The 26,930-nt window shown below is 36.1% G+C and overlaps 1 protein-coding gene and 1 long non-coding RNA gene across 3 annotated transcripts in view; one reads left to right on the top strand and one right to left on the bottom strand.

The window, feature by feature from the left end:
* Positions 1-26,930, bottom strand: part of USP6NL (USP6 N-terminal like) — a 167,799-nt gene that overhangs the window by 88,261 nt on the left and 52,608 nt on the right. The window lies entirely within an intron of this gene.
* The window catches only part of LOC125753597 (uncharacterized), an 84,466-nt gene that overhangs the window by 6,534 nt on the left and 51,002 nt on the right, over positions 1-26,930 (top strand). Inside the window, exon 2 of the long non-coding RNA XR_007405749.1 lies at positions 22,131-22,248. This is a non-coding gene — a long non-coding RNA (uncharacterized LOC125753597). The remainder of the gene's footprint in view (positions 1-22,130; positions 22,249-26,930) is intronic.

Genomic DNA, 26,930 nt, shown 5'->3' with positions numbered 1-26,930 from the left:
GTGTGTATATATGTAAACATATGCAAAACAAAGCTTTCCCCAAAATCTATAGAATAGTTTCACAACAGTCTGATGGATTCATTTAACAAATTAAAATGAAACTAATACTGTTATACAAATTAATACAAAATTAGTCCACATACAAGTAATTTCACTCCAGTTCTCATTTTGTTTTTGTTCAATTCAACAGAAATCTTATAACTGCTCTACCATTTATTACTGATGTAAACCTGGGCAAGTTACAACCTGCAATGAAGCACTGGTCTCTTCACCTGTAAAAGAGAAATAAGGATAACAAGAGCACCAACTAACATTAACTAAATGTCTGCTACCTGTCAGATACTACTCTAAGCATATCACATCCTATGCATATATTCTCAAGCACGTGATCAAAAACTCAAACAACCTTATGGTGTAGACACTATAGAGAAAGAATAATATATCACTGCACTCCAGATGAGGAAAGAGACACACATGTTTCCAAAGGTCTCACGGCAGGTGCCAGAGCCCATTTGGCTGGGGATCCAAAAGTCACAGTCTCAATCACTAAGATACAGCTGCTTAAAAACTGTAAAACATCTCCTGCCCAACTTGTAGAATCATTGTGAACATCACATTTAATTTGGCTCATAGAAGTATTTTATAACTTTCAGTGCCATATAAGATAGGATACTTATTAATAAAGTTTTGAGGACAAGATTGATAAAAATTGTGGAGGAATCAAAGCAAAAATCTAAGTTAAAAAAACAGTTAAAGGAGCTGTAAAGAGCCTTCAAATGTATCTAGCTCAACTTCCCACAAATATTAACATCCCCTCGATAACATGCTTAGTAAGTTGTCACAGAATTTCTCCTTTAATGCCTACAGAGATGAAAATTTCCCAAACATACAAGTCAGCCCATTCCATCTTGAAATGTTCAAATTATTATTAGAAATGTCATCCTTTCAGCTCTAAACAAAATTAGACTTTTCCACATGATAAGCCTATAAATACAAATCACTAAGATATTCACACTGTTCAACACAAGACATTTTATTAAAGTCTCCCTTTGAACTGTGACACCCAAATTCAGCATAATATCCCAGAAGAGGCCTGATGTGAGGAAAACAACAGCCTATTACCTTCTTGATCTGCATCTAAATCATTCACTTTTCTTTCCTGGCTGGTAGTCAATTTAATGAGCTTGTATTTAGCATACACTTAATTGAAATCTCTCAGTCCTCTCTCAGGGGCTATCTCAATCACAGTGTAGAACATGACATTTAATCATTTTTTATCTTGTTTTCACCTTGGTCTATTATTCTAGCCTGAAAAGATCTTGGCAAATCTTAATTTCATAACCTTACTTTATCTATCAACACTGTACTCTCTCTCTTCCTTTGCAAACCCAATGATTACAATGGAATTTTTATCCTAGCCACTAAAAAAATGCTAAATAAGTTAAGATCCTAAGACATATTATCAAAGACCTAGACCCTGACAAGAATTAATTCATATATATGATCCATTGATCAAATATAAAATCCTTAAAAGACCTATTACTTCTTGTAGTCTGTGATGGCATCACAAAAGCCTTTTCAAATATGTTTCTAACACCCAAATAAAACCTATCTCTTGGTGGGTTGGGCTCAAGACAGTAAGATCCTAAACTCACTCCTTCCTACGGATACAATAAATACACAATTACTTATGGAACAATTTCCTCTTCTATGAATAAATAAACAAAATCTTTTTTTTTTTTAAAGGAATAATTTCCTCTGAGAAATACCAGAAAAGTAGATGAACAGAGCCTCCACAACAAAGGATAACATTAAAGATAGGAAAGGCAAATACAGCATGAAAGAGAGGGGAGAGAAAGAGGGAATGGAGGTATAGAAGGAAGGAGGGGAGGGAAAGGAAGGGAGAAGAAGGAAAGGGGGGAGGAAGGAAGGGAGGAAGAAAGAGGCAAGCAAAACAAATAAAAAACACACCCTGGGCACAATCAGGAGGTATCTCAAAAACAAGTAAGTTTTCCCTCACAAGTAAGAAGTTTTCCCTCATTTTGTGCTCTGTATCAGGCATCCAACACTGAGATCCTGAATGAGAGAAGAGCCCTCTAAACTTTGAAAACCAACAAGGATCATATCTGGGAAAGCCATAAAACATAAAAGCCATCTGGGAATGGAGAACCCACTCTTAAAGGAGTTCTCATAGAGCTCACTCACCCCAGGACCCAGAGCAAACACACCAGTCGGAAAAGTGCCTAGATCATATGTAGAGATCCACTTATTAATGTTAAAACACCTGCCAGACAGGCAGGAAACCAGGGAGACTTTCTCAGAGAATGGAGACACTAGTAGGTCATGCCATTTTTACAAACTCATTCTACCTTGCTAATGTCAGTCAGCACCAGCAGGCTCCATTTTGGAACTCTCTAACCTGCTAGAGATAGTGGGGCGCCCAGCTAAAAACCCACCCATGCCCACAGCACAGACAGCAAGTCATTGCTGGGCCAGATGCCAGCTTTCCCCCTGCCTCCAGGCCATATGAAATGAGCCCATGCAGCCCACAGAGGGAACACCACTTGGGTGTCCAGCTCTGCTAGTGAGATAGGATTACACTTCTGGGCTTCACATGAAATCACTCACATAAGGCCACTCCTTCAAGACTGAAAAAGGCAGCTGATTTCTCTAATACATAAAAACAAACACAAAGAGGCAAATTGAAGAGACAGAGGAATGTGTTCCAAAGAAAGAACAAGGAAAAAAAAAACATCAGGCAAAGACATTAATGAAATGGAGATAAGCAATCTACCTAATAAAGAGTTCAAAGTAATAGTCATAAAGATGCTTACCATACTTAGGAAAAGAATGAACACAGTGAGATCCTCAACAAAGAGAAAATATAAATTCAAAACAAAAGCTACAGAGCTGAAAAATCTGCTAACTGAACTGAAAAATACTACAGTTCAACAGCAAATTGGATGGAGCAAAGAGCAAATAGGTGAGCTAGAAAATAAAGCAACAGAATTCACCAAGACAGAGCAGCAAGAGGAAAACAGAATTTTTAAAAAAACAAAGATAATGTAAGGGACCTTTGGGACAACATCAAATACAGTAACAATCATGTATGTTATAGGGGTTCTAGAAGGTAAGAAGAGAAAGGGCCAGAAAACTTATTTGAAGAAATAATAGCTGAAAGCTTTCCTAATGTGAAGAATGAAATGGACATACTGGTTCAAGAAGCCCAGAAAGTTCCAAAAAAGATGAACCCAAAGTGATCCATATTAAGATACATTATAATTAAAATGGTCAAATTAAAAGATAGAGAATCTTAATTACATGTAAGGGAAATCCCATAACGTTACAGCAGATTTTTCAGCAGAAACTATGGAGGCCAGAAGAGAGTGGCATGACATATTCAAAATGCTAAAATGGAAAAACTTTGAACCAAGAATTCTCTACCTGGTAAGATTATCATTCAGAAATGAAGGATTAAGCATTTTCCAGATAAACAAAGAAGTTCATCACCACTACCACTAAAGGGGCCTTACAAGAAATGTTAAAGAAAACATCCAAAAGTAAACACCTTACTAGAATATAGGTAAATACCTACTAAAGGCAGTAGTAGGTAAATCACTTATGAGGGTTAAAATAAAAAAATAAAAAATAATTAAAACTATAGTAATTAGTTAAGAGAGGCATAAAAAGGTCTTAAATCTGACAAAAAATATAAAATGTGGGAAGCATGGAGAAAAATATGTAGTTTTGGAATATACTCAAATTTAAGCTGTTATCAATGAAAACCAGACTATATATACACAAGAAGCTATATGTGAACCTCACATTAACCATAAAGCAAAACTCACAACAAATGCACAAAAAAAAAAATAACAAAGAAATCTAAATATAATACTAAAGAAAGCCATCAAACCACAGAGGAAGAGAGAAAGAGAAAAGAAAGGAACAGAGAAGAGCTGTGAAAACAGCCAGAAAATAGCAAACAAAAAGGCAATAAGTACATCTCTATCAATCATTACTTTAAATGTAAATGGATTAAACTCTTCAATCAAAAGACATGGAATAGCTGAATGGATTAAAAAACAAGACCCACCTACATGCTGCCCGCAAGAGACTCACATGAGAAGAACACATGCAGACTGAAAGTGAAGGGATAGAGAAAGATAATCCATGTAAAAGGAAGTGAAAAGAAAGCTGGAGTAGGTATACCCACAGCAGACAAAATAGTCTTTAAAACAAAGATTATAACAGTAGATAAAGAAGGCTATTACATAAGGATAAAGTTATCAATTCAACAGGAAAACATAATATTTATAATGCATGCAACATATCTGCATTGACACCAGTCTGACAAAGTAGCAGACTAACACCTTATTTACATTAATGGATAGATCCAATGAATTAAAAAAAAGAAACATCAGCCTTAAATGACATATTAGACCAGATGGACTTATTAATAGACATATATAGAACATTTAGTCCCAAAGCAACAGAATACACATTCTTCTCAAGTGCCCATGGAATATTCTCCAAAACAGATCACAGACTAGGCTACAAAACAAGTCTCAGTAAATTCAAGAAGACTGAAATCATGTCTAGTGTCTTCTCCAAACACAATGGTATAAAACTAGAAATCAATTATAAAAAGAAAACTGGAAAAACCACCAAAAATGTGGGAATTAAATATGCTGTGAACCAATGGGTCATCAAAGAAATAAAAACTACACCTAGAGACATATTAAAACAGAAATATGACATACCAAAATCTTTGGAATTCAGCAAAAAAATGGTTCTAAAAGGGTATATTGTAAGAATACAGGCCTATCTCAAGTAACGAGAAAAATTTCATATAACCAACCTAACTTAACATCTAAAGGAGCTAGTGAGGAAAAGAAAAGAAAAGGAAAAAAAAAAAAAAAAAGGAGCTAGTGAGGGAGAAAAAAAAGCCCAAAGTCAATAAAAGGAATAAAATGATAAGGATTAGAGCAGAAATAAATAATATACTAAAAAAGAAATCAATGAAACTAAAAGTTGGTTCTTTGAAAAAATAAACAAAATTGACAAATGTTTAGCAAGATTAACCAAGAAAAAAAAGAGGGCTCTAACAAACAAAATCAAAAATGAAAGAGGAGAACTTACAACTGACACCACAAAAACTCAAAGGATCCATAAGAGAATATTGGAACAATTATACATCAACAAGTTAGACAACATAAAAGAAATGTATAAATTCCTAGAAACATGTAATTTTCTAAGACTGAATACTGAAGAAACAGAAAACCTAAATAGACTGATTACTAGTAAGGAGACTGAATCAGTCATCAAAAATCTCCCAACATACAGAAGTCCAGGACCAGACAGCTTCACTGGTAAATATTATCAAACAGTTAAAGAAGGTTTAATACTTACCCTTCTCAAACTCTTTCAAAAAACTGAAGAGGAGGGAATACTTCCTTCCAACCTCATTTTATGAGACAAACATTACCCGTATACCAAAACTAGACAAGGATACGACAAAAGAAAATTACAGGCCAATAACATTGGTGAAAATTGATGCGAAAATCCACAACAAAAGGAGCAAATCGAATTCAACAATACATTAAAAGGGTCATACACCTTGGTCAAGTGAAATTTATTCCAAGAAAGCAAGGATGGTTCTATATCCACAAGCCAATCAGCATGATACACAATGTTAACAAAATGAAGGATAAGTATGACCTCTAATAGATATAGAAAATGATTCACAAAATTCAATATCCATTTACAATTAAAAACTCTCAGCAAAGTGGATATAGAGGGAATGGATCTCAACATAATAAAGGTATATATGACAAACCCAATCATACTCAATGGTAAGAAGCTGAAAGCTTTTCCTTTAAGATCAGGAACAAGACAATGAAGCCCACTCTCATCACTTCTATTCAAAATAGTATTAGAAGTCCTAGCCACAACAATTAGGCAAGAAAAAGAAATAAAAACATCCAAGTAGGAAAGGAAGAAGTAAAACTGTCACTAATAGCAGATGACCTGATACTCTATATAGAATACACTAAAGATGCCATCGTAAAAATCTTGGAATTAGGGTACTTGGGTGGCTCAGTCAGTTAAGTGTCCGACTCTTGATTTCAACTCAGGTCATGATCTCAGGTTCAGAGATCGAGCCTGAGTGGGGCTCCATACTCAACAGAGAGTCTGTTTAAGACTCTCACTCTCAGTCTCTCTCAGTCTCTCTCTCTCTCTCTCTCTCTCTCTCTCTCTCTCTCCCCCTCCCTCCCTCTGCCCCTCCTCCTGCTAAGACATGCTGTCTCTTTAAAATAAATAAATCTTTAAAATATGTTCTTTTAATTGATAAATTCAGTAAAGTAGCAGGGTACAAAATAAACATACAGAAATCTGTGGCATTTCTATATACTAATAATAAATTATCAGAAAGTGATATTAAGAAAGCAGTCCCATTTACAACTGCATCAAAAAGAAAAAGATAGCTATGAATAAATTTAACCAAGAAGGTTAAATTTAACCTATACATTGAAAACTGAACACTAATGAAAGAAAGCAAAGAAGATACAAATAAATGGAAAGATATTCATGGATTAGAAGAATATTGTAAAAATGTCCATACTACCCCAAGATTCAGTGCAACACCTCTCAAAATTCCAATGGCGTTTTTCATAGAACAAGAACAAACAATCCTAAATTTGTATATAACCACCTGAAGACAAATGACCTTGACATAGAAAAACAAAACTGAGGTATGCTCCCTGATTTTTAACTATACTACAAAGTTACAATAATCAAACCAGTATGGTAGGGACACCTGGGTGGCTCAGTGGTTGAGCATCTGCCTTTGGCTCTGCTTGTGATCCTGGGGTCCTGGGATCAAGTCCCACATCAGGCTCACCACAGGGAGCCTGGGTCTCTGCTTATGTCTCTGCCTCTCTGTGTCTCTCATGAATAAATAAATAAAATCTTTAAAAAAACACACACACAACAGTGTGGTGTGGTTATAAAAAACAGACACACAGATCAGTGGAACATAATTCAGAGCACAGAATTAAAACCATACATATATGGACAATTAATTTATAACAAAGGACCCAAGAACATATACTGGCTAAGGACAGTCTCGTCAATAAGTGGTGTTGGGAATACTGGACAACCATATGCAAAAGAATGAACTAGACCACTATCTTACACCACACAGAAAAATTCACTCAAAATGGATTCACTCAAAAATTCACTCAAAGTTACATTCACTTGAATGCAAGACCTAAAACCATAAAATTCCTAGAAAAAAACAGACAGTAGGTTCCTTGACACTGGTCTTAGTGATATTTTTGTGGATGTGACTCCAAAGGCAAGGGAAACAAAAATAAAATAAACAAATGGAATTACTTCAAACTAAAAAGCTTCTGTACAATAAAAGAAACCATCATCAAAATGAAAAGCAACCTAGTCAATGGGAGAAAACTTTGGCAAATCACGTATCTAATAAGGGATTAATATCCAAAATATATAAAGAACTCATAACTAAATAGCACAAAAACAATTAATCCAATTTAAAAACAGACAAAGGGTATGAACAGACACATTTATCCAAAGAAAACATATAAATGGTCAATAGGCATCTATTGATGTTCAACATTGCTCATCATCAGGAAAATGCACATCAAAACCTCAATGAGATATTAGCTTACACTGGTTCGAAGGGCTAGTATTAAAAAGGCAAGAAATAACAAGTGATGGGGAAGATGTGGAAAAAGGGGAACTCTCATGCACTGTTAATGGCAACGTAGGAAATGGTGCAGCCACTGTGGAAAACAGCAGAAAGGCTCCTCAAAAAATTAAGAATAGAACTACTATATGATCCAGTTATTCCACTTCTGGGTATTTATGTGAAGGATACAAAAACGTTGATTCAAAAAGATATGTCCACCCCCATTTTCACTGCATTATTTACAATAGCTGAGAATGAGAACAACCTAAGTGTCCACCAGTAGACAAATAAAGAAAACAGACTACTACAAAGGCATTAGAAAGAATGAAATCTTGCCAACGGCAACAGCATAGATGAATCCCTGAAGGTATTTGCTAAGTGAAATAAATCAGAGAAAGAAAAATGCACATAATTTCACTCATATGTGGAATCTAAAAACAAACCAAACAAAACACATACACACACTCTCATAGATCTAGTGAACAGACTGGTTGCTACTAGAGAAGAAGGAAAGAGGAGAGGTGGGTAAGATGAAAGGGGTCACTTGTATGGTGAGAGATGGTAACTAGACTTTTAGTGGTGATCATAATGGTGATTATATTTTACACCTAAAAGTTACATAATGTTAAAAAATTATATAACATTATATACCAATTTTGCCCCCAATAATAATTTTTTAAAAGAAGAAATGTGAAGAAACAAAACAAAGCCAAACCTATCTCCAACATTTGAGATATCTATTCAGTGACAGCAAAAAAAGTAATTTTTTTGTACAAGTAGCTCTAATTATACTCAGAAAAGCTCCTAAATCATTTCCTTTTAAATACATTCATGAGGCATAATTAATAAAAATCAAGCTACAATTCTTATTACAATGACCATGAAATACAATCGTTTCTAGTCACTAGAATCTACCCTTGCTCTTCCTCTTTCAAGTGCAGTCTTCAAGTATCTGCTCTGTATTTTATTACTCTTAAAAGACTATTTACAGTTATTCCAAAATAGCCTAAGTCTGTAACTCATTTACCCCTAAACACCTGAAATGAAAGGGTGTTATTATCCCTGACCTTCCCTGGTTTTCAATTATCTCTCATTTCTGTCTCTTCTCTTTTCTGTTTGATGAGAATTCTGCTTTAACAAAACAACAAACAAACAAACAAAACCAAAACCAAAACAAGCAGATGGAAGTAAAAGAGTCTGGGATATATTCTTTCTCATGTTTACATTACCTGGCCTGCTCTGAATAGCAGGCCTATATGGGCATTACAGATTTCCAGGAAGCAAACTATGCTTTTAAAGATGTTTTTATCATATTCCACACTTCACAGATGTCAATTCATTTGCACTTGATTCTTCCTGACACTATTTTTTAAAGTACTTATTAGTCTTTTTCATTCATTAGAGGGGACAAGTCTTTTTTTCTACCTTTCATTAAAGTCCTTAAACTCAAAGGACATCTTAAAACAGCTTTTATGTATATTTTTATTTATTCAGTGTAAGTTCCTTTTTCTTTTCTTTTTTTTCCCCCTCTGTTGTTTTTTTTTTAATTGATCCAGGACTCCTTTGAGTGTGCAAACGTAAGAAAGACCACCTTTACTATTTTTCTAATTCACTTTCCTAAAGATAATCATATATCACTAACGTGGTACAGAATTTCACTCCTTAGAACTTTACAAATTCTCTGAAGTTACCAGCACTTGAACTTTACCAGTAAGTACTTTCTTATTAAACCTGAATTAGTCCTGAAAAGCAGTTCCTTTCATTATTCCCACAACCTCCTAAAATATATACTTATCAGTAAGGTTATAAAATGGATGTTTATATTTGAATAAGCTCTATTGTCAGGCTTAAATTCTTGTTGAAAGAAATGGTTACAAATGAAAGCAAGATCTCATAGTTTCAAGGTTTCAAAATAATTCATGGAGAAAAAGTCTTTTCAATAAGTGATGCTGGAATAACTAGGTATCTGTACAGGAAAAAAAAAAAACTTTGGCTCTTACCTCACACAGTACATAAAAATTAACTTGAAATAAATCCTTGTTGTTGGGTAAAATGGGGAGACCCTGGGCCTTGGGGCCTGAAACCTTGATTTGGCCCATCCCAAAGGAGTCACCAAAGGTTAGCGGTCTTGTCACGAGAAACAATTCAAGGACAGCCACACAACACAGTGGACAGGCGACACGAATGGGAAAATTTATTAAAGTGAAAAGCAAACTCTCAAGATGTGACAGTGGGTGAATTCAAGAGAGCTGGATACCCTGGGGGTTTCTATCTTTTATTGATAGCTGCTAACCAGGAAGTAGAATATTCATCAATGGGGTAGAGATTTCTTGGAAGCAAGAGTTTCTTGCCTTTTCTTCCCTATGTGGTCAGGGGTTTCCTATCATGTGGCATCCACTATCTTGGGCCTGTCTGGATTGATCTGGTTTCCTGTGGAATGCTGCCAGGATAGGCCTCTGACTTTCCCTAGAACTGGTCAAGACTTCCTCTACGCTGGCCTCCAGGTATCCCGTTAGAAACTAACAGCCTCGTCTAACAAGAGATTTATATGTACGAACAAAAACTACTAATCTTCTACAAGAAAATACAGGAGAAATTTTGGATTACATTGGGTACCCAAAATGAAAACATATTCATAAAGATGTTTCATAAATCTTTATGAATCAAAATTCATAAAGATGTTTATGTGAATGTTAATATAAACATTATTCACAATAGACAAGAAACAACACAAATGTCCATAAACTGGCCAACAGATTAACATATTATGGTTAATCTCTACTTGGAATACCACTTAACAAAGCAAAGGAATAAATCTACTAATACATGCAGCAACATATATAAAACATAAAAGCCTCAAAATATATAATTCCATTTATATTAAAGTCTAGAAAACACAAAATCATAGTGACAGAAAATAGATTAGGAGCTGTCTGAATGAGGCTGGTGATGGGGCAAAGAGACATAAGAAAACAAGAATTTTTAGGATTCTTGATGGAACTTTTCTATATCAAGATGTGGTGGTGATGATTTGACTATAAAATTTTAATTTTTTTTAATTTTTTGTTTTGTTTTATTTATTTATGATAGTCACAGAGAGCGAGAGAGAGAGAGAGAGAGAGAGAGAGAGAGAGAGGCAGAGACACAGGCAGAAGGAGAAGCAGGCTCCATGCACCGGGAGCCCGACGTGGGATTCGATCCCGGGTCTCCAAGATCACGCCCTGGGCCAAAGCAGGCGCCAAACCGCTGCACCACCCAGGGATCCCCTGACTATAACATTATCAAAAGTCATCAAGCTCCATGTTTCAAATGAATAAATTCCATTGTATGCAAATTTTTTTAAAAAAAGAGTTTATTTACTTATTCATGACAGATACAGAGAGAGAGAGAGGCAGAGACACAGGCAGAGGGAGAAGCAAGCTCCATGCAGGGAGCCCGACATGGGACTCAACCCCAGGTTCCCAGGATCACACCCCTGGCTGAAGACGGCACCAAACCGCTGAGCCATCGGGGCTGCCCTACTGTATGCAAATTATACCTCAATAAATCTTTCTTTAGAAAGATTTCATAATCTCACATTTTTAACAATCACTACACTTTGAGTTTTATTTTTATTACTGAAATTTACGCCCAATTTGGACTTCAAGACTGTTATAGCATCAAATAACCAAACTTACATCAACAATATGAAAAATAATCACCAACAGGCTCTGTGTGAGGGACTAATGGTCTTTCAAAACAGCAAACACAAGTTTCAATGCACTGACTTTGTTGCACCTACTTTGGAAACCATTTGCTTCCTTCAAGTTTTTTTTTTTTTTTTCCTTAAGATTTTGTTTATTTGAGAGAGAGAGAGAAAGAGAAGGAGCAAGCGCAGAAGTAAAGGGAGAGGGAGAAGCAGACTCCCCTGAGCACAGAGCCCAACGTGGAACTTGATCCCAGGACCCAGATATCATGGCCTGAGCCAAAGGCAGATATTTAACCTACTGAGCCATCCAGGGGCCCCTGCTTCTTTCAAGTTTTTAAGTGACCTCTAAATAAAGTAAAAAATGATTGTAACTGTAACAATGATAGCAACTAACATTAATCAAAGACTATGGCTAGGCCCCATACAGATCACCAACAGCTATTTATCCCACTTTCACCATTTGCAAACAATACACAGGCCTTATTTTAGTTCTTAGTAGCAAGCACAGCATCCCCCTTTTTCATTATGCTTCAGGGCCATCCCACATTCTTCTATTCCAGTTGTTTGGAATTCTCTCCAACTCTCTATACAGCTCATTCCTACTGCTCTTCCCATCACAACCTAAGAGCTACCTCTTCAGGGAGATCTTCCTTCAGTTGTTCTCTTTCATGGCACCTTGATACCTTCTTTAAAGAAAATACCATAATTTGAATGATTTCCTTTGTTTACTTGTTTGTTTTCTGCCTTCTCCATTGAACCCACAGATCGGTTCACCTCATTTTATTTAACACTCTAAATCAATGCCTCAGTACTGACACATAACTGAGGTTCAATAAACTTCCTGAATGACTGAATGAACAAGAATTTTCTAATTTAATCCCAATCACAACTCTAGTGACACTGGTACCATTGTAGAGATGAGAAAACTAAGACTTGGAGAGGTTAATAATGGGCAATGATTAGATAGCCATTAAGCAGTGATACCACAAATAGGCCTCCTCCAAATCTTGTACAAGTAATCAAGTGCTAATGTCTACATGCAGTGTAGCAAAACTCACTGAATTTCTACAACGGATTGTTTGGTTCTGTTCACCGAATCTGAAGTTATTGGTTGGATCCTATCATAAACTCTAAGGACTATTCAGATTATTTGCCTAGAATTTTGTTTGATCAAATATTCTTTCAAACAATCGGGCCAGCTCAATTATGATGCCTGATGACACTTCCTGGAATAGGCTTTAACTAGGTACAACCTAATTTATAGTATATTCCCAAACAAAAGACACATATATCTGCTAACATAAATTATGTAGTATTTATACATTCATTCTATTAACAAGTGAGCTTGTCGTCTCACTATTCTCACGCACTATTAGTTCTCACTATACTGTACTTCCTGCCAAGACTGAACAGCAAAATGCCAGCCATCACAAGTAAAAGCTTTGAATATGCCTAGAGGCGTGGCATATACGCACCAATTAAGAAAAAACAAAGGTTATATTCAGCAATGTGAGACTTACTACAATAATTCTATTCACTGGGGAAAAAAGTAAAGCCAGAAAAAGAAAAGCAGAATGAAAGAGCTTTTGAATGACAGTAAACTTCAACAAGTGAGTCAGGATAGTGAGTCATTCTTAAGTGCATACCTCAAAAATGTGAACAGATACTACCATAAGTCCTAAGATGCCATTATAATCTTTGTCAAAATAAGGAAATAGTGCTGTTTTAGGCTGAATGCCTGTTTTCAAGGGAGTCATAGTTCTGCCACATACATTCGAATGAAAATGGTTTTAAAACTAGTTCCTGAAATACTATCTATGGATAGAAGCAGCTTTGCGATGTGTAAGGGAACAGCTGCAACCCGGGGTTAGGTAAAGTCCTGCAATATCCTTAGGGTGGGAATAGGAAAGAAAATTCTTTCATGTTGGTATAATATAATCCACATTATGCAAAGAATTCATATATACCAAGAAGAAGAACTATTTCTTAAATTAAACATGCTCTTATTTTTAAGTCATGAAATATTTATTTCCTTGCAAGGAACCCTTCCCTAATTTGCCTACTTCTGTACCAATAGCATGACTATGCCAGATTTTAAATTCAGAAGCTTATTTAGCATCATCTTTAACATTTTTTTCTTTGATCCCTCTACATGTAATTTGTCACTAATTTCTGAATTTTTTTTAATCATCCCTTACTTTTTTTTCATTTCCCCCATGACCACATTAGTCTACAGCCATATTTTGTCCGTGAAATTTTATTTGTTGAATGAAAGGAAAATACCGTTTCAACACAGTGTACTGTAATCCCCCTGTATGGTCTACTGGGATAATGTGGTAGGTGTGTCATCAGTAACTTGCCAATAATAATAACAACACTTGAATTTGTCAAGTCTTTCTCTATAGGAAGATGCCTCTCACTAACTTGAATTTTCGTGTTTGCTTCTGTAGAAATTAAAGTGACAGCATTTGGGCAAATATATCAAAGGACCTGTCCACAAGACTATTCAGTCAGGTGTATGTCATTTACTATGGATGTCACAACTAAACAAAAGGCTGAAAGTAATGACTCTTAGTACGCTATGTGAATATACACTTATACTGATTCCAGGAACCCTCACTTTATGAATTGGCATTAGATTCATCTGGGTATAACATAAACCTAAAATAGCAAGGCTAAAACAACAGAAGACGTTGATTTCTTTCCTGATGTCTAAGAAATCTAGAACTAAGTCATCTAGGTCTGATAAGAGGACTCTATATACAGAGTCAACAGGAATTCAGGTTCCTCAACCCTCTCTTTCTTCTCCTCATCCTCTTTAAGGCTTATATCCTCAAGGTTACCTCATGGTGCAAAGAGGGTTGCCAGATCCCCATCCATCATATCTGTATTACAGACAGTAAGAATGAAGGAAGATGGGTGGCTGGGTGTGGGGAGGGGGGACAATTTGCACCACAGAAAAGGAGTAAAAATACTGTCCTTAGATAAAAACTGCTAAGAGGCAGAAAATCAGTATTTCTCAGTCTCACACTAGAACTCAGGATAGCCAGGACAGCCAGGGCCTGAGGGCCAAGATCCCTCAGAGAAAGAAAACAAAGAGATGCCAACCTACAACTTCAGCTGCTTAACTCCTCGATTCATTTGCCCATTCATAAGCATCACAGACTGCCAAGTAGACAGTACCAAAAACAGTTTAAAAACTAACCAGAGTTGTTGTCAGTCTCCAAGTCCTAAGAAGACAAAAAACTGGAGTTCAGGACCCCCATCAATGAGGCAGGAACCTGGTAGGCACCCCATATGTCCAGCTGAGGTCCCTGAATGACAATACCCTAGGATTCATGGAGAACTAGAAATAAATAAGGCCTTATAAATCCTAAAATTCAGACTTGCAACAGCTCAAATATGATGGACTAAGTTGCTCTGCCTCATCGCTAGCTGCCTGCCAGGAGCTGTGAGTTTATCCAAAATCTCCACAAATTTTTCATATACAGTAGCTACCATTTAACAAAGACTTTGCAGACCTATGAAGAAATAACACCCAAAAGGGGGAGGGGCCTACAAGGTAAAACAGATACTGCAGTATCAGACAGATTTTTTTAAAGTTTGTAATTAATATGTTCAGGAAAAGTGGTAACAACATGGAGATTTTCACCAAAGATCTGGCATCTTTTCTTTTTTTAAAGAATCATATGAATATTCTATGACTGGAAAATACAACCACTGAAATTAAAAATTCAACAGACAGGCTTATCAGTAGATTAGATACAGCTAACAAGAGGATTAATAATCTAGAAGACAAATCAGTAGAAAATATATAAACGGAAACAAGAAGAGAAAAAAGGGATGGAATAGCACTAATTTATTATATAATCTAAGAAGTCAAGGATGAATAATGCAATCTAGAGTAACACCAAAGAGTAGCAAAAGAACTTATAACCAACAAACTAATAGGTGTGAGAATGGATAATAAAAATTATTTGAATAATGTAAAAGATGGTAAGAAATGACAGAAAAAGAATTTAAAATAGGTGAGAATATAGAAAGATTTAGACCCAAACATGACCGCAATATATATGTAAACAGACTGAGCCATTCCAATTAAAAGATTAAAATAATCAGTTTTTTAAAAACCATATAGATATATATGCTACTTAGAAAAGCCCCATCTTAAGGCACCTGGGTGGCTCAGTCGGTTAAGCAGCTGCCTTCAGCTCAAGTCATGGTCTCAGGGTCCTGGGATTGAGCCCTGCATCAAGCTCCCTGCCCAATGTGGAGTCTGCTTCTCCCTATGGCCCTGCCCCTCTGCTCTCACTCACTCTCTCTCAAATAAATAAATTAATTAAATATAAAAAAAAAGAAGAAGAAGAAGAAGAAGGAGGAGGAGGAGGAGGAGGAGGAGGAGGAGGAGGAGGAGGAGGAGAGAGACCTATCTTAAGGACAGAAAGTTTGAAAGTAACATGAACGGGGAGAGAGATATAATGCAAACATGAATTTAAAGAAAGTTGTTATCATTGTAAGGATACTAGACAAAGCAGACTGAGGCAAGAATCATTACCAGAGATAAAAAGGAACATTTCACAGCAACAAAAGAATCAATCCAGGAAGAAGACCTAAGTGTGAACCTAATAAGTTCAAAATATATAAAGCAAAAATTGGCAGAATTAAAAGGAAAAACAGGCCAATTCACAGATTAGAAGATTTTTAATATTCAGAAAGGTCTGGAAGAGTCAGACCTCTCTAAATCTCTTCTTAACAATAAATCAATTTATACTCAATACTCTTGAGTCAATTAATCTTGCTCTCAACTTCAGGGTACCACCAACTGAAGGACTGGATATTTTTTCTTTTTCTTTTTCTTTTTTTTTTTTTTTAGGAACTGGATTTTTAATATTCCTTTTGTAAAAGGAAAAAGCCCATGGACTTTGGGGTCATAACCAGAGGATTTTAAGACAATTCTAAAACAACTCCATATCCTCAAAAGAATTTTTAACAGATTACTAAAAGCTAAACCATACAACCCTTTAACAATTATGGATGTAATTAATTATACATCAGATTAACGTCGCTGAATATTTTGTTTTCTTTCTGTATTAACTGCCCCCCACCCCCCCCCACATGCTAATTATTTTCATGCTCACTCAGCTCAGTTATTCATTCACAATTTCATTCAAAATAATAGAGGGAAATCTGAAACCATCTGCTTGGTCAAAGCTAGACAACTTCTTAGTAGTGGAAAGGATTAAGGAACAGTCACAAAAAGAGACATATGGGGCCTAATATTACAAAGCCAACAAGTGTGGTACCCAATGTGATAGAACAGCAATTAAAATTTGTTTCCATTTTAATTTCCTCTTTATGATACAACCATAGCAACTATAGAAGAATGGTAAAATCTACACATTTCCCTAAATATATTATACTTAACACAGAAATTTAAAGTGGTATGAATAACATATTCTAATTCAAATAAGACTTATGATTTTAAAAGCAAATTTTAAATTGGATTGCCACCAATGTTAAATTGGAGTCATGGGGCTGAAAGTCTGGCTGAGGTGGATTTAAAAGAAAATGGAAGAGGAGACAGTGAAAAGTGAGTACCGACAACTCCTCGGAGGAGCTCTACTGCAAAGGGAGACAAAGAAATGGAATGGCTACTGGCAAAGGAGGTAAAGTCAGATGAAGTAATTTTTCATCTGCTGAGAGAAATAAAAATACATGGTGGAATGATGGGAACGACCCATTAGGGGAGAGGCACTGGGGACACAGAAAGAATGGGGAGCTGAGTGAGTTACGTGCAGGAGTGGGTGAGAGAAAGAGGGGAGTGCACATGGAGCAGGGCTGCATTACACAGGAGGAGAGATGTCCTCTACAGCAGGAACGGGCACAGTACACGGGTTCAGCTGATGTCACCTTGGGAACTCTGCAAGTGTTAGTCTGGTAGTCCACTGAGGCAATCAGCTTCATGTTTCTCAGTAAAGAAGGACGACAACCAGCTGAGAACTGGGTGTGGGGCAAAGATGGTGAAGGTTTGAGAAAAGTGGGGAATGGAGATCATCACTGATATGAGGGCAGCAGGATGATACAGGATGACTGTGAGGCAGCATGAAAAGCCCACCTCAAGCTGATGATAATGAATTTAAAGTACGATTAGTCTGAATGTTGTGACGGATTCTCCAGCCACATCCAGCTGCACAGACACAAAATGGATGTAAAGTTGGCAAGAGTCCTATCGGAGAGCAACCAAAAAGCCTCTGAAAGCCTGCCCTCTTCTTCCCCGCTTCTCCTGCCCCCGAATAAATTCCACTTGTACCAGTATGTGCACTAATGTCCTTGTACAAGACAATATTATCATCTGTGGGGTCTGTCTCCCTTCCTACCATGGTTTCCTTTCCTTAGGTTCTTTCTTCTTGTCTTCTCTCCCATGAGTGACTACATACACTCCTGAAATGATGCCTCCTACATCTATATCCCTCCACCTTATACCACCTGAATGCTAACCTCATATCCTTTTGCTTTCTGGATGTCTATACCTGAATATCTATAGGATAAATCTCAGTGTGTCAAAAATAATCCTTGAAAGTCTGATCCCCTTTCGTGGTTGTGGAATTCCCAACAATCCATCCACAGACCCCATAACCAGGACACACTATACTTCTTGCCCAAATACAGTCAGCTTTTCAACAACCTCACACCTCTACAGATTATCACATCTAATTCACTACATTAACTTTAAACGACACCCACTTAATCCTAATCATACTGAAAGTCACATCAAACTGAAGTTTCTAAAGAACTGAAACAGATCCAATTCTCCTCTGCTAAAAATACAGAAGAAATCCAGTAACTTTTTTCCCGGAGTTTTTGTGATAGTATCTAAGTTTGACATATAATTCCTACAACTAACCATAGCTTATTTTGCTTAACATTAGTTCATGTTTTGTAACTGTCTAGATGAATACATTCCAAATAACTAACTAATGTTAAAAACAAAACAAAAGAAGCACCTGAGTGGCTCAGTTGGTTAACCATCTGCTTTCGTCTCAGGTCATGATCCCAGGATCTGGGGATCAAACCCCACACTGGGATTCCCCTGCTCAGCAGGGAATCTGCTTCTCCCTCTCCCTCTGCTCCTCTTCCTCCCTCTACTTGTGCTCTTGCTCTCTCAAATAAATAAATAAAAATAAAAAAATAAAGAACCCTACTTCTGAACAAAAAAAATCATTATAAAAGCAATGCAAGCCATTAAGTCAAGCTAGGTTAAAGACTTCTATAATGATGACATTACAGTCTCCAAAATACTGGCAATCACAAATAGCTGAATTCTCTGAGCTAAAGGCCCACATATAGCAATGAAGGTAAGTCCTCGTGAGGAAGAGATTTGTGTGCGCGCATGCGCGTGCACCTAAAGTACTTTGCAGACAGAATATACAATACAACATACAAACTAGGAGGGTTTCTGAATATTAGAAATAAGTGCACAAATGCTTTAGGTAGTTTAAATTAAAGGCAATATTCACTGGCCCAAATAACAATTACTTCTTACCCTGACACATGGAAAGGAAAATTAGATTCAGAAATACCATAAAAATAAGACTATAACTTGCTTAATCATTTTTGAGTACAATAAAACATCAAAACTTTAAAATCATTTCCCAAACCATTCAGTAATTCAACATCTAAAATGTATACATAGTGCATTCCAAGCACCACAGTGATACCACTTTCTAGAGCTTAGAGAGTTATAATCACTTCAAGGTAGTACAAAGTCTCATTTTTATCTCCATTATTACTAATTTAACATTTATGGAGCTCCAAACATGCATATCATCTAAGTAATGTTATACTACAATAATATATGGGAAAACAATATATTAAGCCCAAAGCTTATTCGCTTTCTTGAGCAATCACAAAGTACAACCTAAACATCTTATAAACACAAAATGCCATAAACTTATCACAGGGAGAGAGGACTGCCTTCAGCTAGATGGGAGGGGAGTCCTGTGTTGCTCCAGTAACACATTAGTCTTGATTATGAACACAAGCTCTAACACTTATCAGTAACCTGATCTTAATCCCTCTCAGCCTCATTTCCCTTATTTGTAAAATTGATGTGCCACCATACCATGCAAGGTTTTAAGGAGTCAGGATCTAGCCTACAAAGCAAGTAGTAGTTGTAAATGGAAAAAAGGCTGGAATGGCTGACAATAAAATATTAACAAAGATTTTCCTGAGTAAGGAAATTAAAGGATCTCCAAAAAATAATTTCCCAGTGTGCTCTATGTTGTCCAAGTTTTCTGCACTTAAGGATAATAATTCTCTAAAAATATAATGAATAAAATAAAGTCTTGTTTTATTCTGAAAAAGCACAATACATATGCAAATCTCAAATTTCATATTATCCCATATAAGAATAGTCACTATTTGAGTTCTCACTGTGTGCCAGATATAACCCATAAACTATCTCCACATAACATTCACAGCAATCTCTGAGTGTATCATCTAGGCAATTACAAAATACACACTAATATTAAGTAAAATAGGCTTTTAAATGTAAGAAAACTGAGGATCAGAAAAGTCACTCAGCTAGTACATGACAGTGCCAGGATTCAAACCCCAGTCTGATTTACAGGCTCCAGATACATTACAATGGTTATCATGAACTTGGCAACAAAGGGAAGAATCATCTTATCTTTAAGAAACAAAAACACAATGCAAATATTTGAAGATTCAGGGTTTTGGTTTTTTTTTTTGCCCTAAAACATCCTATGCCCTTTCCTTACTACTATAATTAATAAGTTTCTCTAAAGAGAATGGACATCTGATCGTAAGAGATCCCTAGAGATGTAGCAACCTTCACATATCAAGCCCCCACACATAACTAAAATATAGCTAACCAAAGAAGAAAACGAGGCCTCTAAAAAGTAGGTGTTCGAATAACAAATAAACATTCTTAGACGATTCCTCAAAACTTTCATTCAGAACTATTTTATTCTGTTTTTATTCTGAACTATTTTTAGACATAGTTAAAACCAGATTGATTAAATCAGAAAATTAGACTAGGGTGGACTATTAAAGGCTGATCCGCTGGTAATGTACAACTGCCTGCATAAGGAATCAGAAAGTTAAAAAATTTACAAGGAAGATTTAAAAAGCATTTAATATAAATCTATTTGGAGTATATTCAGCAGCCCTAAATATCTCATTTAGGCCCTGAGTTACTAAAAAAAAAAAAAAATATTTAGTATACTCTATGGCATAAAATGGCAAAATAAAATTTTAAGTAGTTTCATCCAGAAAGTTAAAGTATAAAAGTTTGTGTTTCAAGCATCCAAAAACATTACATTATAGAACGCTTCATTTCCTAACTGAACAGTTATTATATACTTATAAAATATTCAGACAATACAGATGGGTTTTGTTTTGCTTTTTTTTAAGATTTTATTTATTTATTCATGACAGAGAGAGAGAGAGAGGGGGGGCAGAGACACAGGCAGAGGGAGAAGCAGACTCCATGCAGGGAGCCCGACGCGAGACTCAATCCCGGGTCTCCAGGATCGCGCCCTGGGCAAAAGGCAGGCGCCAAACTGCTGAGCCACCCAGGGATCTCCAATACAGATGGGTTTAAAGAAAATGAAAACTCCTTCCCCCATACTGCCTTCCCAAACCGACTTCCCAGTGTTAACTGTTTTTGTTGTGTTTCCATAAAATCTTTTTCTTCTGCATATTCCAAAACAGATATAATCATACCACACACACACACACACACACACACACTCATGCAGAAAAACACATACATAAACACATATATACATACTAGAGGGCACGCAACACAATCATACCATAAACACTGTTCTGCTGTTTTTCTCTACCTACTATATTTCATGGCTATTTTCCAGGTGTGTTTATACAAAGCAAGCTTATTATTTTTTTTAAAAAGGTTTACTTATTTATTTGAGAAAGATGGAGCACAAGCGTGAGCAGAGGGAGAGGCAGAGGCAGAGAGAGAATCTCAGGCAGACTCCCCACTAAGTGTGGAGCCCAACACAAGGCTCGATCTCATGACCCTGAGATCATGACCTGAACCTAAGCCAAGAGTTGGTTGTTTAGCAACCGGGTCTCCCAGGCACCCCACAAGCTTATTATTTTTAATGGCTGGCTGTACTGTACTCCACTGAATGGATATATCATTATGTACAAATCTTTCTCCTGATAGTTATTCAGATAATTTCAGGTGGTTTCATATTACATAAACAATGCCCCAGTGAAGATCTTTATGTACATATGCAGGAATGGTGTGTTCTACAAAACAGAATCACAGATTCAAAATGATGAACCAGATGAAATACAATTTCTAATTTTGATAAAGAATACCAAAATTCCCCACCAAAAAGTATACCAATCAATATGTTAGTACCTCTTTCATCACACTGAACATTATTCATATTTTTTAATTTTAGCCAGTTTTAGGCACACTTGATATTTCATTGCTCTTTAAATCTGCATTCTCTAATGAACATTTCTAGTTGCCTATACAATATTCCTACATCTCCTTTACCAAAAGAACCCCAAATCTTTTCAGCAAGTGTTTCAAGTCACAAAATACTTGCTACTTACGCCACCATGTAGCCGCGTGATACAGTTCTGGCTCGTGGTTTAAGCTTATACTCTCTTTATACAAGGGACACCCATTCTAGATTTCCCCTTTTCCTTTTTCTTCTGGTCTAGCTTTTGGATCTAAGGATGGAGATGCAGCAGCTATCTTGCAAACATCAGGACAATGACTGAGTGTGACTGAAGAGAAAAATGAAAAGAGCCAAGTCACTGAAGGCATCACTATACCACGGTAACTACCTACAGAGTGCATCCTCCCTGGACTTTCAGCCATTCTGCATGATCTTAAGCATAGTGGTTACAAGAATCTATACATGTGATAACTGCATAAACTACACACACACACACACACACACACACACAATGCATGTAGAATTGGTGAAATCCGAATAAAATCTGTTAAGTTACAACAATGTCAATATCCTGGTTTTCATATGTAACTATGGGGGTGGGAGACTGCGTAAAGGGTACTGCGGGATCTCTCAGTATAATGTTTTGCTACTTGTGGTAACTGTAATTATTTCAATTGTAGTATATACCAAATCGAGCACTTTATTTCAAAATTTAAAAAATACTTGGTCTTATTTTTGGAAACCCCATAATCAGTATACCCTCTCTTACTCTTCGACTTTCTTCCAGTAGTGTCTGGATGAATTTTTCTTTCCTTTCAGCTCCACTCCAAACCCCACATTTCCAGTTAAGGTTTCAGAGGATAAGCAGAACTCATGGGAAAGTCACTGCTTCCCCCAACCCAATTCTGCACAGACAATTCCTAGAATTGCACATTCAGCCCCATAGGATGCCAGGATTATCAAGTATAACCATTCCAAAAGTTTTTCAATGACATTGTTGATGGTTCATTTTACAGAAAAATAAGTGCTTTCCCACAATTATTTAAAACTTAAAAGAATATTAAAATGTTCTTTCATAGTAATGTAGATTAACCCAAGTCAGATTTCCAAAGTACAGCATCTACACTGTGTTGGATGTTATTGGTAACCACAATGATGAAACCAGCAGATGTTCAGGTAACAGTCGTTAAAAGCTCGCCATGACTAAGTAGCATAATGACCTTTATTAATTACTGCATCTGGTGTCTGCCAAATGGAAGAGAAACAATACTCAAGCAACCCATTTTTAAAAGGGTAACAAGTTATCTGAATGAAGACACTGCAGTACTTTTAAATTACATTTAGATTATATCAAGATAGTGGTACAAATAAACATTTAATTCCAAATAGCATTCAAAATAAAATAACTCACTGCAAACCTAATTGTTCTCTAGAGAATGTTTATAGTATCTAGTGGGCAATGTGTTTCAGTAATAGAATAATAAAAAGTAGGAATCAAATCCTCTCAGTCATTAGGTAACTGATTAAATATTCCAATTATCTATTATCCATATGTGCACTTGTCACTTTGCTAATAAGCTATAGAGAAACAAATCCTAAGCAAGTTCATGAACACTACATTCTTCAGAATTAACTTTTTTCCAAAAGTATGAAAGAATTGTGTCCTTACCCTCACAAAGCTCACAGTTTAATAAAGGCACAGCACTTTAAAAAATAACCCTAAGTACATATATAATAGTAGAATGATCAAAGATACACACAAAAGGTTACCCTAAATCATTGTCAGGTAGAACACTGTACCAGTTCCCAACCATAACCCATGCCATCTCTAAAAAACCTAAGAGAGTATCAGAGGATATTGAACCAATGTCTTAGAGAAAATGTCTGAGAATTTCCAATCGCACTGCAAGACCATAGATAAATCTGACTCACATCACTGGTTTTATAATAATCATTCTGTTCTCCATGATATAATTTACATGGTAGCCTGCACAACATGTATTAGTGACAGTACACATTATCCAAAATGCACCTATCCATAGGTAATCACAGACTTGCCACTGCTATTCTTTTACATTAAGCAACTTGTAGTAACACACAGAGATTCCGCACAATCTTCTATCAGAGCCATACTTCTACAGAAGTTTATGTTCAATTTTTTACACTTTTTTCCTCTTGTGGAGATAACCTGTTTAAAGTGAAAACCACCTAAATTATACCTAGATATCATTATTATTTTAAAAAAATAAGTTTTACTGTTATATGAAATGGTATTTTTTTCCTTTTGATTTAACTTCCCCTCCCCCTTTGTTATATCCCTGTCCCAAGTGTATAAGCACTTGAGCATAATCAGGAAAAACACAGAAAGAAGCCACATACAGCAGATCAAAGAACATGGAAGATCTTTAAGTTTCCTGAAAGAAGTGAGGAAACCAATATAAAATCAGCATCCTTTAAGAATGTATCATCAGAAAATCATTAACTGTGTCACTGAAGGGTGCTCTACATGTCACCATGATGTAAGGTAGTGACCTATAGTGACAAGAACTATTATGCAGTCTCCCCACTGAGACAAATATAGACAAGTGGTAGAGCTTTACACGATGGAGCACATTTCTGGTACTGACATCACAGATGGTAGAATGGGTTTTAAATTCCCTTTACTTCAGAAATTACTTGAACAACTGTGTTTTGATATTAATAGAAATACTGATTGCATTTCAAAATCTGAAGATTCTTTTATTCAACAAGCATACCCTGAGCATTTACTAAATGCACAGATCCTAATACTACCCATTCTGGGAGAGCTTATATACCATTTCAAGAATGAAACCATCACCATCAAATATTTTTAACTAAAGCAGCGATTAACTTAAAAAATAGAACGAAGGGCTAAAATTAATGGTAGTGAAAAATGAGTTGGGATAGGCAGGATGGAACTCTCAAAATGTCTCAAAATGCACCGTCTCAAAATGCCTAACAAAGGAGACTATGCTTCACCCTGAGAGCAATGAACATTCACATGAATTTTTAAGCTAAAATGCATGACAGAAACATTATTCGAAAAGGTGGTCCAATAAAAAATGAAAAATGCACCCAAACAGGTTGATACATACAAATTTTTTTCTCAAACGGGCAATGAAAAAATACATTAAGGACAAAAAATATAATCACTACACATTACTAATAACAAAGGGTAATAAATCTAAACACACTATGCACACTTGTTTATTTAACAAACATAGTTACTATGCGCCAAAGGCTGTTATAAGCACTTTACAAATGTTGATTCATTTAATCCCCATTAACAACCTTGTAAGAACTTTGACTGCTGTTATTAACCCACGTTTACATATAAGGAGACTGAAGCACAGAGAAATTACATAACTTGCCCAAGGTCACAGGACTAGAAGGTTGTGGATTCAAGATAGAAGCCCAGGCAGTCTGGCTATACAATCTATCCAGTGGTGCCCAACAGACCTCTCTACAATGTGGCTACTGGGCACTTATGATGTGGCTAGCATGAATGAAGAACTCAATTTTTTATTTTCCTTAATTTTAATTATTTAGGTTATTAAGTTGTTGACATTTAAACAACCATGCATTAGAGGCTAGTGTACCATGTTGGACAGAGTTCAGATGATGCTCTTAATTACTACAGAGTACAACCCTACTGGCACCCAAGAAAGGAACGTTACTCAGGATGTCTACTGCTTGCAATTCTTATTTTAACAATCTGAAGAAAACTTTACAAATAATTTAGTCTCAACCAATGAGTGACTGCAAAATTCACTGCATTACTTCCAAAATTCTTTACCAGTTAAGACAATGACACACTGGACCAATGAACAATAAAATGGACCCATTTTTCTTTAAAATAGTATTTTTAAAACAGGTAAAATCTGTAAGTAGAAATATACTTCCCTAACACAGTTTTGATAAAACTTATCGAATTAACTTTGCCTAGGCATGCACACACACAATTTTGACTTCAAATATTATATTTCTAAATTTAAAGACTAAATGCACTGGTTAATTTTCGAAGTATAAATGAAATGAAACTGTTGTAAAGATTAAACATCACTATACTGAGTCTGACCACTGTGCATAGAGAATCCCGTGTTCTGTCCTGGACAGAAACACCTATAAGCAAGTTAGCAGCCTAATAACATATCAGGAGGGTAGTATTAATGGCAGTATGAACGCCAATAAAAATAAGGGAACCAACAAAAACATTAACAGTGGCTTACATTTTAGCTCTTACCACATACCAGCCACAATGCAGGTCCTTTATATTAATCCTCATCTCAATCCTCACAACACTCTGATGAAGTGCATCCTATTATCATCCCTACCTTAGATAAAGAATCTTATGCACAGCGATGTTAAGTAAGTTGCCAAAGGTCACACAGCTAATAAGTGCAAAGCAAATGCAGGGTTGAAACCCCAATCAACCTGAATATAGTCCATGATCTCAATTAGCCTCTTCTGTGCTGCCTTTCTCTTCATTAAATCACTCAAATTACTATGTATCAACACAGCAGTAAATTGTGAAAAGTCCCAGAAGGCTTTTTATATGTAAGCCAATTACACAACTTTCTAAGACTTCTACAACCCAATTTACTATCTATGTATATGTGTTGAAAGAGTGAAGATAGCCAGGTAGACATTATGCATCTGCTATTTTAATCTAAGCATTTACCATGCCCGGGGCGGGGTTGGGGGTGGGGTGGGAATGGCTTTAAGAAAAGTAACAGAATATGAAATTCAGTGCTCTCTGAGATCTTAGAGAACATCTCATCACAGAATAGATAGAAAAAACCATGACACAGACACATTCACTTATGTGCCTAAAGTCACATGATGGTAGAGCTAACTCATAGGCCTTCTGATTCCCCCTCATCCTATTATAAGAGCTACATCTGTGTTTTAATTTAGGATAAATGCTACTCGTGATTAAGACTACCCAAGCCCAACAAAAAATAAAATACATTATAACAGGGCTTGAGTTTACATGCTAAGAGATTCTGCTATTTAAAAGATTGACTTTGCCTATTTTTTA

Source organism: Canis lupus, chromosome 2, assembly GCF_003254725.2.
Source record: "Canis lupus dingo isolate Sandy chromosome 2, ASM325472v2, whole genome shotgun sequence".
Classification (NCBI taxonomy): domain Eukaryota; kingdom Metazoa; phylum Chordata; class Mammalia; order Carnivora; family Canidae; genus Canis; species Canis lupus.
Note: the sequence above shows the minus strand (reverse complement) of the source record. Positions and strands in the feature narration are given on the sequence as shown.